Raw genomic sequence first — 15,244 nt, 5'->3', positions numbered from 1 at the left:
CAGTGAAATTCTAAATGTTTTTTCTGCCCAGTCTATGGCAGTAGAATGCTGCTTATGATGCCACATTTTGTTGAATCACCAAGGTACAACTACAGAGGAATATATGAGTCTGAACGACATGGAACTCTTAGCTAACACATCACAATGTGTGATGCTTGCCAACCAAGCACTAGATTCTGGAGCGCTGATGATCAGAACATTCTGCTCCTGAAGGAAAGGAAAGACAGCTTGATGGAAAATAAAGTCTCAGTTTATAGTAACACTCTCTCTCTCCCAATATCTATCTATCTATCTATCTATCTATCTATCTATCTATCTATCTATCTATCTATCTATCTATCTATCTATCTATCTATCTATCTATCTATCTTTATATATGGATACCTGCGTACACATACATATAGATATGCCATGCATTCCTTTAGATTTGTTCCAACCTCTTACCATTTATTTGAGAATCCCTACTTTTCAAGTGACTGCAAATGAAGTCATTTCCGGCACTTTTTGGCCGGTGCAAGGTAACAAAAACACATGACAACTTTTAATAAAAATCATTGGTCTCTTTGTTAACGCGCACTGTCAAACATGGGGCTTTCACACGTCAGGTAAACATGATAACCAATACACAACAGAAGCAGATGTAGATTGCTTATCAATGCCGGGATAGAACAGTTGTGAATTAAGTAGAAGAAGGGCCCCTGAATTGATACTTATTATATACAGCCTGTAAGATAATGAAAAATGCAGGCTAGGAAAGGAGATGCAAATATCAATGTATTAGAAAAATACATAAAGAGGAGTGATTTGCTTTTATTCATTCAAGGCTAGAAAAAATCAACATACTATTGCAAGCATTCATACACCACCAAATAGAAATAAACAATTCTGACATTAAACGTAAAGGTGACGATGCATTTGTATCATCACCTTGAGAAGGGTCACCGAGGAATTGAGCCCAGGGCTTCTGCACTTAAACACCAGAAACACTCCACTAAACTAAGATGCCTGTTGGTGCCAACAATTCCCAAAGTTAATGCGTGTTCTAGGTGAGCAATGAACAGAATGCAGGGCTCTTTTCAAAGCGAGGTCTGTGAATCAACAGATACATCCACATGCCAATTACTTTAGTGTTTTTAGGAGAATTCACTTTCTTGGAACGAGTCTGCATGAAACCATCTTCAGGGCCTGGACAATTTCATGGCAAAACGGCACCTCTCAACATTGCAGCCAAGACAATATAACAACTGTTTCTGCCCGGTTTCGAACCGGGGACCTTTCGCGTGTGAGGCGAACGTGATAACCACTACACTACAGAAACAGATGTCTACAGTTGATTCTTCTGTGATGAAACTTCTCAAAACAGGCTATTCCAAGGGCCTCTGGTTTTAGATTTCTTTCATGCAACCTTCCCAGACAGCCCTAGCTGAACGCTTGTATATGCCATGCAAGTTCAGCATTTTTGCAAAATGCTTAAAGAGAAATGTTTCCTAGTTGCTCAGGCAGGGCAAGGTTAAAAGCATGAGACTCTAGCAAATATTCATCCACTACTGCAAAGAGAAAATTGATATTGGCTTTGAAATGCATACTGCAATACTACTTTAAAAAAGCACCAATGAAAGGGCTCGTCCGGGATTTGAACCCGGGACCTCTCGCACCCAAAGCGAGAATCATACCCCTAGACCAACGAGCCTTCGAAAGGCCCGCACCTCTGAAAAGCTAATACCAGCTCTAAGCACGCAATGAAGATCATGCTGGGGACTTTTTCATGCTTGGTCTGTGAATATACATGAAATTCAGTGTCAACTTACCCTTTCTCAAATGATATCACTATCATTTATAAGTGTCCCCTTTTATTTTGTCCCAGCATTGGACACGTCTTACAGAAAGTCAGCACTTATTTATCTATTTCTGCATTGGCTAGACCCTAAAGAGAAAGAATAAAAAGCTGTTCATAGCAACATAAGAAACACATGTTGCATTTTCTCTCAAATGCTTATTCCCTTTGTGCAAATCGGAATGCCAAGGTGAATAACTGGGCCACAGATTCTGGCTAATTATCTTTCCCTTGAATGCAAGTAGCAATAAAAACGGCCTAATGCAGGACTAAAGCATTCCATGCAAGCCTCTAACATCATAACATAACTGAGCTGCTGGTAGCAAGCTAAGCAATACCTTCCCAAAATGAGAAGTACATGTGCTAATCCGCTCAATCAGCGCTCGATCAGGCGAGATCAGGCGAGATATAGAAAAGGTGGAAAGGGTCCAACTGGCTGTCCCTTCCTTTTTAGGGTGGGTCCTTCTGACTATCATAGGATTGCTTGTAAGAGTGGCCAGGGTCAGAGAAAAAACTTTCAACCCTTCTTAGTGTTCTATCCAGAAGCAGGCATTTTCTGTGCCTTTAATTTCAGGATTTTCCCAGCAGTCTCTGTTCTGCCTATGTAAATTAACAAAAGCAGTGCTTATTCATCACTTACTCTAATGTCCTTACTGTCCAGAAAGCTCTGCCTAAGTATGCTTTTTTTCTTTTTCAGTGAAATTCTAAATGTTTTTTCTGCCCAGTCTATGGCAGTAGAATGCTGCTCATGATGCCACATTTTGTTGAATCACCAAGGTACAACTACAGAGGAATATATGAGTCTGAACGACATGGAACTCTTAGCTAACACATCACAATGTGTGATGCTTGCCAACCAAGCACTAGATTCTGGAGCGCTGATGATCAGAACATTCTGCTCCTGAAGGAAAGGAAAGACAGCTTGATGGAAAATAAAGTCTCAGTTTATAGTAACGCTCTCTCTCTCCCAATATCTATCTATCTATCTATCTATCTATCTATCTATCTATCTATCTATCTATCTATCTATCTATCTATCTATCTATCTATCTATCTATCTATCTATCTATCTATCTATCTATCTATCTATCTATCTATCTATCTATCTATCTATCTATCTATCTATCTATCTATCTATCTATCTATCTATCTATCTATCTATCTATCTTTATATATGGATACCTGCGTACACATACATATAGATATGCCATGCATTCCTTTAGATTTGTTCCAACCTCTTACCATTTATTTGAGAATCCCTACTTTTCAAGTGACTGCAAATGAAGTCATTTCCGGCACTTTTTGGCCGGTGCAAGGTAACAAAAACACATGACAACTTTTAATAAAAATCATTGGTCTCTTTGTTAACGCGCACTGTCAAACATGGGGCTTTCACACGTCAGGTAAACATGATAACCAATACACAACAGAAGCAGATGTAGATTGCTTATCAATGCCGGGATAGAACAGTTGTGAATTGAGTAGAAGAAGGGCCCCTGAATTGATACTTATTATATACAGCCTGTAAGATAATGAAAAATGCAGGCTAGGAAAGGAGATGCAAATATCAATGTATTTTAGATTTCTTTCATGCAACCTTCCCAGACAGCCCTAGCTGAACGCTTGTATATGCCATGCAAGTTCAGCATTTTTGCAAAATGCTTAAAGAGAAATGTTTCCTAGTTGCTCAGGCAGGGCAAGGTTAAAAGCATGAGACTCTAGCAAATATTCATCCACTACTGCAAAGAGAAAATTGATATTGGCTTTGAAATGCATACTGCAATACTACTTTAAAAAAGTACCAATGAAAGGGCTCGTCCGGGATTTGAACCCGGGACCTCTCGCACCCTAAGCGAGAATCATACCCCTAGACCAACGAGCCTTCGAAAGGCCCGCACCTCTGAAAAGCTAATACCAGCTCTAAGCACGCAATGAAGATCATGCTGGGGACTTTTTCATGCTTGGTCTGTGAATATACATGAAATTCAGTGTCAACTTACCCTTTCTCAAATGATATCACTATCATTTATAAGTGTCCCCTTTTATTTTGTCCCAGCATTGGACACGTCTTACAGAAAGTCAGCACTTATTTATCTATTTCTGCATTGGCTAGACCCTAAAGAGAAAGAATAAAAAGCTGTTCATAGCAACATAAGAAACACATGTTGCATTTTCTCTCAAATGCTTATTCCCTTTGTGCAAATCGGAATGCCAAGGTGAATAACTGGGCCACAGATTCTGGCTAATTATCTTTCCCTTGAATGCAAGTAGCAATAAAAACGGCCTAATGCAGGACTAAAGCATTCCTTGCAAGCCTCTAACATCATAACATAACTGAGCTGCTGGTAGCAAGCTAAGCAATACCTTCCCAAAATGAGAAGTACATGTGCTAATCCGCTCAATCAGCGCTCGATCAGGCTCGATCAGGCGAGATATAGAAAAGGTGGAAAGGGTCCAAATGGCTGTCCCTTCCTTTTTAGGGTGGGTCCTTCTGACTATCATAGGATTGCTTGTAAGAGTGGCCAGGGTCAGAGAAAAAACTTTCAACCCTTCTTAGTGTTCTATCCAGAAGCAGGCATTTTCTGTGCCTTTAATTTCAGGCTTTTCCCAGCAGTCTCTGTTCTGCCTATGTAAATTAACAAAAGCAGTGCTTATTCATCACTTACTCTAATGTCCTTACTGTCCAGAAAGCTCTGCCTAAGTATGCTTTTTTTCTTTTTCAGTGAAATTCTAAATGTTTTTTCTGCCCAGTCTATGGCAGTAGAATGCTGCTTATGATGCCACATTTTGTTGAATCACCAAGGTACAACTACAGAGGAATATATGAGTCTGAACGACATGGAACTCTTAGCTAACACATCACAATGTGTGATGCTTGCCAACCAAGCACTAGATTCTGGAGCGCTGATGATCAGAACATTCTGCTCCTGAAGGAAAGGAAAGACAGCTTGATGGAAAATAAAGTCTCAGTTTATAGTAACACTCTCTCTCTCCCAATATCTATCTATCTATCTATCTATCTATCTATCTATCTATCTATCTATCTATCTATCTATCTATCTATCTATCTATCTATCTATCTATCTATCTATCTATCTATCTATCTATCTATCTATCTATCTATCTATCTATCTATCTATCTATCTATCTATCTATCTATCTATCTATCTATCTATCTATCTATCTTTATATATGGATACCTGCGTACACATACATATAGATATGCCATGCATTCCTTTAGATTTGTTCCAACCTCTTACCATTTATTTGAGAATCCCTACTTTTCAAGTGACTGCAAATGAAGTCATTTCCGGCACTTTTTGGCCGGTGCAAGGTAACAAAAACACATGACAACTTTTAATAAAAATCATTGGTCTCTTTGTTAACGCGCACTGTCAAACATGGGGCTTTCACACGTCAGGTAAACATGATAACCAATACACAACAGAAGCAGATGTAGATTGCTTATCAATGCCGGGATAGAACAGTTGTGAATTAAGTAGAAGAAGGGCCCCTGAATTGATACTTATTATATACAGCCTGTAAGATAATGAAAAATGCAGGCTAGGAAAGGAGATGCAAATATCAATGTATTAGAAAAATACATAAAGAGGAGTGATTTGCTTTTATTCATTCAAGGCTAGAAAAAATCAACATACTATTGCAAGCATTCATACACCACCAAATAGAAATAAACAATTCTGACATTAAACGTAAAGGTGACGATGCATTTGTATCATCACCTTGAGAAGGGTCACCAAGGAATTGAGCCCAGGGCTTCTGCACTTAAACACCAGAAACACTCCACTAAACTAAGATGCCTGTTGGTGCCAACAATTCCCAAAGTTAATGCGTGTTCTAGGTGAGCAATGAACAGAATGCAGGGCTCTTTTCAAAGCGAGGTCTGTGAATCAACAGATACATCCACATGCCAATTACTTTAGTGTTTTTAGGAGAATTCACTTTCTTGGAACGAGTCTGCATGAAACCATCTTCAGGGCCTGGACAATTTCATGGCAAAACGGCACCTCTCAACATTGCAGCCAAGACAATATAACAACTGTTTCTGCCCGGTTTCGAACCAGGGACCTTTCGCGTGTGAGGCGAACGTGATAACCACTACACTACAGAAACAGATGTCTACAGTTGATTCTTCTGTGATGAAACTTCTCAAAACAGGCTATTCCAAGGGCCTCTGGTTTTAGATTTCTTTCATGCAACCTTCCCAGACAGCCCTAGCTGAACGCTTGTATATGCCATGCAAGTTCAGCATTTTTGCAAAATGCTTAAAGAGAAATGTTTCCTAGTTGCTCAGGCAGGGCAAGGTTAAAAGCATGAGACTCTAGCAAATATTCATCCACTACTGCAAAGAGAAAATTGATATTGGCTTTGAAATGCATACTGCAATACTACTTTAAAAAAGCACCAATGAAAGGGCTCGTCCGGGATTTGAACCCGGGACCTCTCGCACCCAAAGCGAGAATCATACCCCTAGACCAACGAGCCTTCGAAAGGCCCGCACCTCTGAAAAGCTAATACCAGCTCTAAGCACGCAATGAAGATCATGCTGGGGACTTTTTCATGCTTGGTCTGTGAATATACATGAAATTCAGTGTCAACTTACCCTTTCTCAAATGATATCACTATCATTTATAAGTGTCCCCTTTTATTTTGTCCCAGCATTGGACACGTCTTACAGAAAGTCAGCACTTATTTATCTATTTCTGCATTGGCTAGACCCTAAAGAGAAAGAATAAAAAGCTGTTCATAGCAACATAAGAAACACATGTTGCATTTTCTCTCAAATGCTTATTCCCTTTGTGCAAATCGGAATGCCAAGGTGAATAACTGGGCCACAGATTCTGGCTAATTATCTTTCCCTTGAATGCAAGTAGCAATAAAAACGGCCTAATGCAGGACTAAAGCATTCCATGCAAGCCTCTAACATCATAACATAACTGAGCTGCTGGTAGCAAGCTAAGCAATACCTTCCCAAAATGAGAAGTACATGTGCTAATCCGCTCAATCAGCGCTCGATCAGGCTCGATCAGGCGAGATATAGAAAAGGTGGAAAGGGTCCAAATGGCTGTCCCTTCCTTTTTAGGGTGGGTCCTTCTGACTATCATAGGATTGCTTGTAAGAGTGGCCAGGGTCAGAGAAAAAACTTTCAACCCTTCTTAGTGTTCTATCCAGAAGCAGGCATTTTCTGTGCCTTTAATTTCAGGCTTTTCCCAGCAGTCTCTGTTCTGCCTATGTAAATTAACAAAAGCAGTGCTTATTCATCACTTACTCTAATGTCCTTACTGTCCAGAAAGCTCTGCCTAAGTATGCTTTTTTTCTTTTTCAGTGAAATTCTAAATGTTTTTTCTGCCCAGTCTATGGCAGTAGAATGCTGCTTATGATGCCACATTTTGTTGAATCACCAAGGTACAACTACAGAGGAATATATGAGTCTGAACGACATGGAACTCTTAGCTAACACATCACAATGTGTGATGCTTGCCAACCAAGCACTAGATTCTGGAGCGCTGATGATCAGAACATTCTGCTCCTGAAGGAAAGGAAAGACAGCTTGATGGAAAATAAAGTCTCAGTTTATAGTAACACTCTCTCTCTCCCAATATCTATCTATCTATCTATCTATCTATCTATCTATCTATCTATCTATCTATCTATCTATCTATCTATCTATCTATCTATCTATCTATCTATCTATCTATCTATCTATCTATCTATCTATCTATCTATCTATCTATCTATCTATCTATCTATCTATCTTTATATATGGATACCTGCGTACACATACATATAGATATGCCATGCATTCCTTTAGATTTGTTCCAACCTCTTACCATTTATTTGAGAATCCCTACTTTTCAAGTGACTGCAAATGAAGTCATTTCCGGCACTTTTTGGCCGGTGCAAGGTAACAAAAACACATGACAACTTTTAATAAAAATCATTGGTCTCTTTGTTAACGCGCACTGTCAAACATGGGGCTTTCACACGTCAGGTAAACATGATAACCAATACACAACAGAAGCAGATGTAGATTGCTTATCAATGCCGGGATAGAACAGTTGTGAATTAAGTAGAAGAAGGGCCCCTGAATTGATACTTATTATATACAGCCTGTAAGATAATGAAAAATGCAGGCTAGGAAAGGAGATGCAAATATCAATGTATTAGAAAAATACATAAAGAGGAGTGATTTGCTTTTATTCATTCAAGGCTAGAAAAAATCAACATACTATTGCAAGCATTCATACACCACCAAATAGAAATAAACAATTCTGACATTAAACGTAAAGGTGACGATGCATTTGTATCATCACCTTGAGAAGGGTCACCGAGGAATTGAGCCCAGGGCTTCTGCACTTAAACACCAGAAACACTCCACTAAACTAAGATGCCTGTTGGTGCCAACAATTCCCAAAGTTAATGCGTGTTCTAGGTGAGCAATGAACAGAATGCAGGGCTCTTTTCAAAGCGAGGTCTGTGAATCAACAGATACATCCACATGCCAATTACTTTAGTGTTTTTAGGAGAATTCACTTTCTTGGAACGAGTCTGCATGAAACCATCTTCAGGGCCTGGACAATTTCATGGCAAAACGGCACCTCTCAACATTGCAGCCAAGACAATATAACAACTGTTTCTGCCCGGTTTCGAACCGGGGACCTTTCGCGTGTGAGGCGAACGTGATAACCACTACACTACAGAAACAGATGTCTACAGTTGATTCTTCTGTGATGAAACTTCTCAAAACAGGCTATTCCAAGGGCCTCTGGTTTTAGATTTCTTTCATGCAACCTTCCCAGACAGCCCTAGCTGAACGCTTGTATATGCCATGCAAGTTCAGCATTTTTGCAAAATGCTTAAAGAGAAATGTTTCCTAGTTGCTCAGGCAGGGCAAGGTTAAAAGCATGAGACTCTAGCAAATATTCATCCACTACTGCAAAGAGAAAATTGATATTGGCTTTGAAATGCATACTGCAATACTACTTTAAAAAAGCACCAATGAAAGGGCTCGTCCGGGATTTGAACCCGGGACCTCTCGCACCCAAAGCGAGAATCATACCCCTAGACCAACGAGCCTTCGAAAGGCCCGCACCTCTGAAAAGCTAATACCAGCTCTAAGCACGCAATGAAGATCATGCTGGGGACTTTTTCATGCTTGGTCTGTGAATATACATGAAATTCAGTGTCAACTTACCCTTTCTCAAATGATATCACTATCATTTATAAGTGTCCCCTTTTATTTTGTCCCAGCATTGGACACGTCTTACAGAAAGTCAGCACTTATTTATCTATTTCTGCATTGGCTAGACCCTAAAGAGAAAGAATAAAAAGCTGTTCATAGCAACATAAGAAACACATGTTGCATTTTCTCTCAAATGCTTATTCCCTTTGTGCAAATCGGAATGCCAAGGTGAATAACTGGGCCACAGATTCTGGCTAATTATCTTTCCCTTGAATGCAAGTAGCAATAAAAACGGCCTAATGCAGGACTAAAGCATTCCATGCAAGCCTCTAACATCATAACATAACTGAGCTGCTGGTAGCAAGCTAAGCAATACCTTCCCAAAATGAGAAGTACATGTGCTAATCCGCTCAATCAGCGCTCGATCAGGCGAGATCAGGCGAGATATAGAAAAGGTGGAAAGGGTCCAAATGGCTGTCCCTTCCTTTTTAGGGTGGGTCCTTCTGACTATCATAGGATTGCTTGTAAGAGTGGCCAGGGTCAGAGAAAAAACTTTCAACCCTTCTTAGTGTTCTATCCAGAAGCAGGCATTTTCTGTGCCTTTAATTTCAGGCTTTTCCCAGCAGTCTCTGTTCTGCCTATGTAAATTAACAAAAGCAGTGCTTATTCATCACTTACTCTAATGTCCTTACTGTCCAGAAAGCTCTGCCTAAGTATGCTTTTTTTCTTTTTCAGTGAAATTCTAAATGTTTTTTCTGCCCAGTCTATGGCAGTAGAATGCTGCTCATGATGCCACATTTTGTTGAATCACCAAGGTACAACTACAGAGGAATATATGAGTCTGAACGACATGGAACTCTTAGCTAACACATCACAATGTGTGATGCTTGCCAACCAAGCACTAGATTCTGGAGCGCTGATGATCAGAACATTCTGCTCCTGAAGGAAAGGAAAGACAGCTTGATGGAAAATAAAGTCTCAGTTTATAGTAACGCTCTCTCTCTCCCAATATCTATCTATCTATCTATCTATCTATCTATCTATCTATCTATCTATCTATCTATCTATCTATCTATCTATCTATCTATCTATCTATCTATCTATCTATCTATCTATCTATCTATCTATCTATCTATCTATCTATCTATCTATCTATCTATCTATCTATCTATCTATCTATCTATCTATCTATCTATCTATCTATCTATCTATCTATCTATCTATCTTTATATATGGATACCTGCGTACACATACATATAGATATGCCATGCATTCCTTTAGATTTGTTCCAACCTCTTACCATTTATTTGAGAATCCCTACTTTTCAAGTGACTGCAAATGAAGTCATTTCCGGCACTTTTTGGCCGGTGCAAGGTAACAAAAACACATGACAACTTTTAATAAAAATCATTGGTCTCTTTGTTAACGCGCACTGTCAAACATGGGGCTTTCACACGTCAGGTAAACATGATAACCAATACACAACAGAAGCAGATGTAGATTGCTTATCAATGCCGGGATAGAACAGTTGTGAATTGAGTAGAAGAAGGGCCCCTGAATTGATACTTATTATATACAGCCTGTAAGATAATGAAAAATGCAGGCTAGGAAAGGAGATGCAAATATCAATGTATTTTAGATTTCTTTCATGCAACCTTCCCAGACAGCCCTAGCTGAACGCTTGTATATGCCATGCAAGTTCAGCATTTTTGCAAAATGCTTAAAGAGAAATGTTTCCTAGTTGCTCAGGCAGGGCAAGGTTAAAAGCATGAGACTCTAGCAAATATTCATCCACTACTGCAAAGAGAAAATTGATATTGGCTTTGAAATGCATACTGCAATACTACTTTAAAAAAGTACCAATGAAAGGGCTCGTCCGGGATTTGAACCCGGGACCTCTCGCACCCTAAGCGAGAATCATACCCCTAGACCAACGAGCCTTCGAAAGGCCGGCACCTCTGAAAAGCTAATACCAGCTCTAAGCACGCAATGAAGATCATGCTGGGGACTTTTTCATGCTTGGTCTGTGAATATACATGAAATTCAGTGTCAACTTACCCTTTCTCAAATGATATCACTATCATTTATAAGTATCCCCTTTTATTTTGTCCCAGCATTGGACACGTCTTACAGAAAGTCAGCACTTATTTATCTATTTCTGCATTGGCTAGACCCTAAAGAGAAAGAATAAAAAGCTGTTCATAGCAACATAAGAAACACATGTTGCATTTTCTCTCAAATGCTTATTCCCTTTGTGCAAATCGGAATGCCAAGGTGAATAACTGGGCCACAGATTCTGGCTAATTATCTTTCCCTTGAATGCAAGTAGCAATAAAAACAGCCTAATGCAGGACTAAAGCATTCCTTGCAAGCCTCTAACATCATAACATAACTGAGCTGCTGGTAGCAAGCTAAGCAATACCGTCCCAAAATGAGAAGTACATGTGCTAATCCGCTCAATCAGCGCTCGATCAGGCTCGATCAGGCGAGATATAGAAAAGGTGGAAAGGGTCCAAATGGCTGTCCCTTCCTTTTTAGGGTGGGTCCTTCTGACTATCATAGGATTGCTTGTAAGAGTGGCCAGGGTCAGAGAAAAAACTTTCAACCCTTCTTAGTGTTCTATCCAGAAGCAGGCATTTTCTGTGCCTTTAATTTCAGGCTTTTCCCAGCAGTCTCTGTTCTGCCTATGTAAATTAACAAAAGCAGTGCTTATTCATCACTTACTCTAATGTCCTTACTGTCCAGAAAGCTCTGCCTAAGTATGCTTTTTTTCTTTTTCAGTGAAATTCTAAATGTTTTTTCTGCCCAGTCTATGGCAGTAGAATGCTGCTTATGATGCCACATTTTGTTGAATCACCAAGGTACAACTACAGAGGAATAAATGAGTCTGAACGACATGGAACTCTTAGCTAACACATCACAATGTGTGATGCTTGCCAACCAAGCACTAGATTCTGGAGCGCTGATGATCAGAACATTCTGCTCCTGAAGGAAAGGAAAGACAGCTTGATGGAAAATAAAGTCTCAGTTTATAGTAACACTCTCTCTCTCCCAATATCTATCTATCTATCTATCTATCTATCTATCTATCTATCTATCTATCTATCTATCTATCTATCTATCTATCTATCTATCTATCTATCTATCTATCTATCTATCTATCTATCTATCTATCTATCTATCTTTATATATGGATACCTGCGTACACATACATATAGATATGCCATGCATTCCTTTAGATTTGTTCCAACCTCTTACCATTTATTTGAGAATCCCTACTTTTCAAGTGACTGCAAATGAAGTCATTTCCGGCACTTTTTGGCCGGTGCAAGGTAACAAAAACACATGACAACTTTTAATAAAAATCATTGGTCTCTTTGTTAACGCGCACTGTCAAACATGGGGCTTTCACACGTCAGGTAAACATGATAACCAATACACAACAGAAGCAGATGTAGATTGCTTATCAATGCCGGGATAGAACAGTTGTGAATTGAGTAGAAGAAGGGCCCCTGAATTGATACTTATTATATACAGCCTGTAAGATAATGAAAAATGCAGGCTAGGAAAGGAGATGCAAATATCAATGTATTAGAAAAATACATAAAGAGGAGTGATTTGCTTTTATTCATTCAAGGCTAGAAAAAATCAACATACTATTGCAAGCATTCATACACCACCAAATAGAAATAAACAATTCTGACATTAAACGTAAAGGTGACGATGCATGTATCATCACCTTGAGAAGGGTCACCGAGGAATTGAGCCCAGGGCTTCTGCACTTAAACACCAGAAACACTCCACTAAACTAAGATGCCTGTTGGTGCCAACAATTCCCAAAGTTAATGCGTGTTCTAGGTGAGCAATGAACAGAATGCAGGGCTCTTTTCAAAGCGAGGTCTGTGAATCAACAGATACATCCACATGCCAATTACTTTAGTGTTTTTAGGAGAATTCACTTTCTTGGAACGAGTCTGCATGAAACCATCTTCAGGGCCTGGACAATTTCATGGCAAAACGGCACCTCTCAACATTGCAGCCAAGACAATATAACAACTGTTTCTGCCCGGTTTCGAACCGGGGACCTTTCGCGTGTGAGGCGAACGTGATAACCACTACACTACAGAAACAGATGTCTACAGTTGATTCTTCTGTGATGAAACTTCTCAAAACAGGCTATCAAGGGCCTCTGGTTTTAGATTTCTTTCATGCAACCTTCCCAGACAGCCCTAGCTGAACGCTTGTATATGCCATGCAAGTTCAGCATTTTTGCAAAATGCTTAAAGAGAAATGTTTCCTAGTTGCTCAGGCAGGGCAAGGTTAAAAGCATGAGACTCTAGCAAATATTCATCCACTACTGCAAAGAGAAAATTGATATTGGCTTTGAAATGCATACTGCAATACTACTTTAAAAAAGCACCAATGAAAGGGCTCGTCCGGGATTTGAACCCGGGACCTCTCGCACCCAAAGCGAGAATCATACCCCTAGACCAACGAGCCTTCGAAAGGCCCGCACCTCTGAAAAGCTAATACCAGCTCTAAGCACGCAATGAAGATCATGCTGGGGACGTTTTCATGCTTGGTCTGTGAATATACATGAAATTCAGTGTCAACTTACCCTTTCTCAAATGATATCACTATCATTTATAAGTGTCCCCTTTTATTTTGTCCCAGCATTGGACACGTCTTACAGAAAGTCAGCACTTATTTATCTATTTCTGCATTGGCTAGACCCTAAAGAGAAAGAATAAAAAGCTGTTCATAGCAACATAAGAAACACATGTTGCATTTTCTCTCAAATGCTTATTCCCTTTGTGCAAATCGGAATGCCAAGGTGAATAACTGGGCCACAGATTCTGGCTAATTATCTTTCCCTTGAATGCAAGTAGCAATAAAAACGGCCTAATGCAGGACTAAAGCATTCCATGCAAGCCTCTAACATCATAACATAACTGAGCTGCTGGTAGCAAGCTAAGCAATACCTTCCCAAAATGAGAAGTACATGTGCTAATCCGCTCAATCAGCGCTCGATCAGGCTCGATCAGGCGAGATATAGAAAAGGTGGAAAGGGTCCAAATGGCTGTCCCTTCCTTTTTAGGGTGGGTCCTTCTGACTATCATAGGATTGCTTGTAAGAGTGGCCAGGGTCAGAGAAAAAACTTTCAACCCTTCTTAGTGTTCTATCCAGAAGCAGGCATTTTCTGTGCCTTTAATTTCAGGCTTTTCCCAGCAGTCTCTGTTCTGCCTATGTACATTAACAAAAGCAGTGCTTATTCATCACTTACTCTAATGTCCTTACTGTCCAGAAAGCTCTGCCTAAGTATGCTTTTTTTCTTTTTCAGTGAAATTCTAAATGTTTTTTCTGCCCAGTCTATGGCAGTAGAATGCTGCTTATGATGCCACATTTTGTTGAATCACCAAGGTACAACTACAGAGGAATATATGAGTCTGAACGACATGGAACTCTTAGCTAACACATCACAATGTGTGATGCTTGCCAACCAAGCACTAGATTCTGGAGCGCTGATGATCAGAACATTCTGCTCCTGAAGGAAAGGAAAGACAGCTTGATGGAAAATAAAGTCTCAGTTTATAGTAACGCTCTCTCTCTCCCAATATCTATCTATCTATCTATCTATCTATCTATCTATCTATCTATCTATCTATCTATCTATCTATCTATCTATCTATCTATCTATCTATCTATCTATCTATCTATCTATCTATCTATCTATCTATCTATCTATCTATCTATCTATCTATCTATCTATCTATCTATCTTTATATATGGATACCTGCGTACACATACATATAGATATGCCATGCATTCCTTTAGATTTGTTCCAACCTCTTACCATTTATTTGAGAATCCCTACTTTTCAAGTGACTGCAAATGAAGTCATTTCCGGCACTTTTTGGCCGGTGCAAGGTAACAAAAACACATGACAACTTTTAATAAAAATCATTGGTCTCTTTGTTAACGCGCACTGTCAAACATGGGGCTTTCACACGTCAGGTAAACATGATAACCAATACACAACAGAAGCAGATGTAGATTGCTTATCAATGCCGGGATAGAACAGTTGTGAATTGAGTAGAAGAAGGGCCCCTGAATTGATACTTATTATATACAGCCTGTAAGATAATGAAAAATGCAGGCTAGGAAAGGAGATGCAAATATCAATGTATTTTAGATTTCTTTCATGC

The 15,244-nt window shown here is 39.5% G+C and overlaps 10 non-coding genes across 10 annotated transcripts; all 10 read right to left on the bottom strand.

Moving 5' to 3' along the window:
- Window positions 1-1,245: 1,245 nt before the first annotated feature.
- On the bottom strand, window positions 1,246-1,318 carry TRNAV-CAC (transfer RNA valine (anticodon CAC)). The gene has a single exon. It is a non-coding gene; the product is annotated as a tRNA-Val (tRNA).
- A 300-nt stretch (window positions 1,319-1,618) lies between these two features.
- TRNAP-UGG (transfer RNA proline (anticodon UGG)) lies at window positions 1,619-1,690 on the bottom strand. The gene has a single exon. It is a non-coding gene; the product is annotated as a tRNA-Pro (tRNA).
- A 1,954-nt stretch (window positions 1,691-3,644) lies between these two features.
- On the bottom strand, window positions 3,645-3,716 carry TRNAP-AGG (transfer RNA proline (anticodon AGG)). The gene has a single exon. It is a non-coding gene; the product is annotated as a tRNA-Pro (tRNA).
- A 2,179-nt stretch (window positions 3,717-5,895) lies between these two features.
- TRNAV-CAC (transfer RNA valine (anticodon CAC)) lies at window positions 5,896-5,968 on the bottom strand. Its single transcript has one exon. It is a non-coding gene; the product is annotated as a tRNA-Val (tRNA).
- A 300-nt stretch (window positions 5,969-6,268) lies between these two features.
- Window positions 6,269-6,340, bottom strand: TRNAP-UGG (transfer RNA proline (anticodon UGG)). Its single transcript has one exon. It is a non-coding gene; the product is annotated as a tRNA-Pro (tRNA).
- Window positions 6,341-8,487: 2,147 nt separating this feature from the next.
- TRNAV-CAC (transfer RNA valine (anticodon CAC)) lies at window positions 8,488-8,560 on the bottom strand. Its single transcript has one exon. It is a non-coding gene; the product is annotated as a tRNA-Val (tRNA).
- A 300-nt stretch (window positions 8,561-8,860) lies between these two features.
- On the bottom strand, window positions 8,861-8,932 carry TRNAP-UGG (transfer RNA proline (anticodon UGG)). Its single transcript has one exon. It is a non-coding gene; the product is annotated as a tRNA-Pro (tRNA).
- Window positions 8,933-10,906: 1,974 nt separating this feature from the next.
- Window positions 10,907-10,978, bottom strand: TRNAP-AGG (transfer RNA proline (anticodon AGG)). Its single transcript has one exon. It is a non-coding gene; the product is annotated as a tRNA-Pro (tRNA).
- A 2,117-nt stretch (window positions 10,979-13,095) lies between these two features.
- On the bottom strand, window positions 13,096-13,168 carry TRNAV-CAC (transfer RNA valine (anticodon CAC)). Its single transcript has one exon. It is a non-coding gene; the product is annotated as a tRNA-Val (tRNA).
- A 298-nt stretch (window positions 13,169-13,466) lies between these two features.
- Window positions 13,467-13,538, bottom strand: TRNAP-UGG (transfer RNA proline (anticodon UGG)). The gene has a single exon. It is a non-coding gene; the product is annotated as a tRNA-Pro (tRNA).
- Window positions 13,539-15,244: the final 1,706 nt, after the last annotated feature.

This window comes from Lissotriton vulgaris, unplaced genomic scaffold, assembly GCF_964263255.1.
Source record: "Lissotriton vulgaris unplaced genomic scaffold, aLisVul1.2 SCAFFOLD_595, whole genome shotgun sequence".
Classification (NCBI taxonomy): domain Eukaryota; kingdom Metazoa; phylum Chordata; class Amphibia; order Caudata; family Salamandridae; genus Lissotriton; species Lissotriton vulgaris.
This window is presented reverse-complemented; position numbering and strand designations above follow the sequence as displayed.